This window comes from Mus caroli, unplaced genomic scaffold, assembly GCF_900094665.2.
Source record: "Mus caroli unplaced genomic scaffold, CAROLI_EIJ_v1.1 scaffold_24525_1, whole genome shotgun sequence".
NCBI lineage: Eukaryota > Metazoa > Chordata > Mammalia > Rodentia > Muridae > Mus > Mus caroli.
In genome coordinates this window covers 1-5,177 of record NW_018388772.1, presented here as the reverse complement: position 1 = coordinate 5,177, position 5,177 = coordinate 1, and the positions used below count along the sequence as shown (strand labels likewise).

The window sequence follows — 5,177 nt, the reverse complement described above, 5'->3', positions numbered from 1 at the left end:
CATTGCATACACTAGCAAGTTTTTGGTGAAAGGACACTGATTATATTAATTCAGATTATAGAAAGAGATAAAGTATATCCAACAGATATCATTAAGACAAAATAATGTTACATCCTTATATACATGTGTTATAAGTCTCATAACTGTCTCAAAGCAAAAACATATCTCCCTTATGGAAGGTATTAGAGAGAGACACATTGGACCCAAATATGAGTCAAAAGAGGCCAGGAAGATAGATATGTCTTAAGCCAAATACAATGTTCCTACCTGGTAACAGTTTCCTGGAGTTTGAAAGTAATAGAAAAAAGAAATCATGAATCAGAACATTTTACATCAGATAGGCAGGTCACAGAAAAGTGGGGAAATGTCAGCTATGGGCCTCAGGTGCTAGCTGATGGCACTCTTGGGCTTTTAGTTGTTAAAAATAGGAGTCCGTTTATACATTCCAAAGGCTTTGCTAATAGTGGTAAAGCTGTTTGGTCACATATAGTGTGGGCAGTAAATGGTTATTGCAGGTGCTAGAGATGGCCCAGAGTGAATTAGCTCTGCATCTTCAACTTTTCATCCTCTCTACATCATTGAGATTCTAAATTTTATATTAACAGGTTCTCACCAGGAAATTTCATTCTCGTGTATGTATGTATGTATGTATGTATGTATGTATGTATGTATTATGTATATATGTATGTATGTATGTATCTTTGTATATAGATATATCTGTATGCCACACACATACAGATGAAATTAAAATAGCAGAATATAACTATTTACATGCCTCTGTATTACTCACTGAACTGTAAAATCTCAAACACTTACCTTCTCATAATGCATTTTTGCACTGAGACCATATTTTACACTAGACCACAAAAAAAACTTCTCACTTGGTATCTGAATCATCAAGCTTCTGTGTGAAATTAGCATTGGTATGCCTTTAAGGCCATGTCTTTATCTAGCCTCCTATAACTTTAAAAAGCTTGGTTACAGTAGAAATGCATTGAACAAAAGCAGGTAGGCGAGGTGGAGAATTGTACCATAGTTCATTTGCATTAATTTCCAGATTTTTTTCAGTAACTGCTAAAAAAATTAAAAATTAAGCAAAACACTTTTAAGAAATAGGAAGGGAAAAATAATTCATTGTAGTTCCTGGTCCGTTGTACCTTCAACAAAAGACTGCATGCCATGGAACAGTTTCACTCTGGCTAATTTTCATGGAATTTACAAATCATTTTCCAGAACTGACCCTGGGGGATGGTTCACAAAGTTTCTCAGCAAATGTTTAACAGACTGGATCAATTAAAAAAATCTGAGTTGGGATTTTGTTCATTTTAGGATTTTTTGTTGCTGCTGTTCTTGCTATTATGTAAGANAGTGGTCCCTCCCTAGTGCTAACAACACTACAGATTGCAGTTCTATGACTTTGTTGTGAAGTAAGGAAGGGAACATTTTTAAAACCTCAGGATCAATTCTACTTGATTGTTAATGTGAAACAGAACTTTGTTTAAAAGTTTATGCTTCCCTACGTATAAACATTTTTGCTTCCTATTGGAGACAGTCATTCAGCCTCAATGGCCTTTCAGGATCTTCTGAATCTAGTTGGAAGCAATGGGAGATTCCAGATCCTTCAGATGGCTTTTCTTCTTATCTGCAATGTCATCATGATGCCTCATGTAATATTGGAAAACTTCACTGCAGCTAATCTTGGTCATCGCTGCTGGGTTCATATTATTGACAATGACACCAACTCTANCAATAACAGTGGTATCCTGAGCCAAGATGACCTCCTGAGGATCTCCATCCCACTAGATTCCAACCTGAGGCCTGAGAAGTGCCGTCGCTTTGTTCAACCACAGTGGCATCTTCTACATTTTAATGGATCCTTTTCCAATATGACAGAACCAGATACAGAGCCCTGTATGGATGGCTGGGTGTATGACCGAAGGACTTTTCTCTCCACCACTGTTACTGAGGTAAGTGGCTTGAATCATAATAACCCCTCAGTGAATTCATTACAATAGTTAAGCAATAGCACAAATAGTGTATATGCTTTGAAATTACTCATTGCTTTATTAAATACAAGAGTCATATTCAATTATTCAAATAACTTCATATATTAATAAAGATTTACTTTTCCAATTATTTCATTCAAGAGATGAACTTAGATTAAATCACAGTTCAGAAATTTGACAACAGGACCATTCATCAAAATAGCAAAAGTATATCCCACCCAAAGGACCTACCTTCTTCTAAGCTAAGGCCATAGAAGTTGCTTTACAATATTAGGCATGACTTTCTTCTCTGAAACAGGTTTCAAATCCAATCAGAAATTATTGTATCCCTTTAACAGTTATATCATTAATGCATCAATGGCCAACTTGTCATGCAGGTTGATAATGTAGTAATAAGAGGTAAGTATTGAGTAAGAAAACTGATATCTTTTCTTGACCCACAATCTATAGAGTAATAACATCTGCCACTATTAAAAAAGAAGCCAATGAGGAGAACACTTCTAGGTTGGTTTAGCAGTGTTCTCTAAGTCCTGCAAAAAAAAAGTGTGTAGTATCTTTTGCAGTAGGGTCTTAAGATTAAGTTCCAGTAGGTAACTCAGCTCAATGGTAATAACCTGTGTTTTGAAGATCTATGGGCATTCCCTGAACAAATACTTCTTACCAAGAAAGTTATTGCATATGCCGGCCAATAGGATTTCTGCTTAACATCCCAGGTCCTTCCAGGTCATCCAGGTCCCCAAGGAGCAGCATTGGTCTCCTAGGTATTATACCTTCCTTCAAATTCCTTTATAAAATTATAGTTCCAAGTTAGCTTACTCAATGCTGAGTTTCCATATGGCTTTATGTAAATCTTTCAGAGAGGTGCTGGAGTAAGAGATTGAAAGGATAAAAGGTAAGAACTTATGTTTATTAGGGTTTTATTGCTTTGCAGAGACACCATGACCATGGTAAGTCTTATAAAGGAAAATATTTAGTTAGGGCTGGCTTACAATTCAAAGATTTAGTCCATTATCATTACTTTAGAAAACATGGAGGCATTCAGAAGAGAATGGAGGTAGAAAAGGAGCTGAGCATTCTACATATTCATCCACTGGCAGCAGAAGGGTACTGTGTAAAACAGTGGGCATAACTTAAACATAGAAAACCTCAAAGTTTGCCCCCAGAATGAAACCATTTCTCCAACAAGGCCACACCTTCTTTGACAATGTCACACTTTCTAATGATGACACTCGCTATGGGCATTGAAACACATGAAACTTTGGGACCATACTTATTAAAACAACCACATTCCACTCCTTGTCTTCATAGGCTTGGAGCTATAGCATAACAAAAAATGTATTTATTTCAACTTCAAAANTACCCACAGTCTTAACAACATTTAAAAATACAAAATTCAAAGTCTCTTCTGAGTCTCATCCAATCCCCTAGTTGTAATCCCCTATAAATTAAAATCAAAACTCAGATCACATATTTCCAACATATAATGGCACAGGATATAGATTACTTTTTCCAAAACAAAGGAGGGGATCATAGTGAAAAAATATTGGATCCAAGCAAGACCAAAAACCAGCTGGGCAAACTCCAAACCCTACATCTGATATAAAAAATGCTCTTCAGATCTCCAAGTTTTTTCATCTTTGCTGACTACAACACACCTCTTTCTCTTGGNCTGGTTCCACTCCCTATTAGCAGATTTCCTCAGCAAGTATCCCATGGCTCTGACTTCTCTAACCTCTTAGTGTTTTCAAGACCTTCCCGACTTTACCTACACAGTTTCACATAACATTCTTCCACAGCTCACACTGTGGCCTCTCTGGCCTCCATATTGAGACACCATGTCACATATTTGGCCTTAGCAGCTTTCTTTAGTTCAGGATGAAATTTTCCATAAACCCATTCTTCTACCCTTGACTCTAAAGCCAAAACTATGTAGCTGAACCTGTTAAGTTTTTCTGATTCCTGGGGCTATAATCTGGTTTGCTTATTCAATCACATCGTCACCAGCTTTTTATTTTCTATCATTTTCTTCACTGCTTAAATTTGGTTGTTTTGTAAATTGTTGACCAAATTTAAGAACTTTACATGCCTCTGACTCCTGAGTGCTGGGATTAAAGAGTGTACCACCATGTCTTGACCTAAACTGATGTTTAGTTCCATTTCGCAAGATGGAAGCTTAGCTGGGTGGAATCTTGCCCTGAGGTCATCATTCCCTTTATTTCACTTAATATCGTCAATNTGTTTATCTCCTTAAACATAGTATTTAGCTCCATTTCACTTCCTCCTTGAGCCATACATTTTGCACTTTTCCTATATCAGGTTGCTCCTTTGCAATGAAAAGCTCTTCAAATAATAATAATAATAAAGCTCTTCATAAAAGTCAACACTAGTAATTACACAACAAAGTCTATACTAGGCTGTTTGGAGCTTTTCTTTGCCAATGCAATTAATCAAAATCACTTCATATTATTCTTCAGCAGACTCTTTAGACAAGGGCAAAAACCAGCCACATTCTTCATCAAAATATCATGAACAGTCTCTAGACCACATAATAACGTTCTTCTCCTCTGAAGCCTCTTGAGGCACACCCCCACAGTTCAAATCACCCTCAGTACCATGTTCTTCCACCTTCCTACTAGTATGGCCAACTAAGCACTGTTTAAGTATTCCACTACTTTTCTAATCCTGCTGGGGACCAGCGCTGACAATGGCCAAGTACCATAAATGACATAAGTAGTTGACAAAGGAGTAGTGAGTGAGGATATGAGAAAATCTTGCATACAGACTGACTAACAGGTGGAATGCTTTCTTGTTTATAAAGAATTCGGTACACAGGAATAGACTCGTGTAGTTCCAAAATATAGATCATATCATTTTTGTCCCCAGACATTCATTTTAACATCCTCTTGCCCCTAAGCTTGATCATCATTGATCAACAGTGACAGAAAAAAAATATCTTTTAAAATCATTTATCTTCATTAATCCTATAACCCAATATTATAGAATCTTATGATTTCAAGGGCACTAGACAGAAAGAAAACCTCAGAGCCTGCCTAGGAAGATTGTTATGTCCTGATCATTATANTATTAATTCTTAATGGAGAGTATAAAAAGAAAAGGCTTTTAATCAGGTCAGCTGCCATCTTCTCTAGTTCAACAAATCTTGTTTATTTT

The 5,177-nt window shown here is 36.5% G+C and overlaps 1 pseudogene; it reads left to right on the top strand.

Annotated features, from left to right (window-relative positions):
* Positions 1-1,321: 1,321 nt before the first annotated feature.
* Positions 1,322-2,030, top strand: LOC110287776 (annotated as a pseudogene).
* The last annotated feature ends 3,147 nt before the right edge of the window (positions 2,031-5,177 follow it).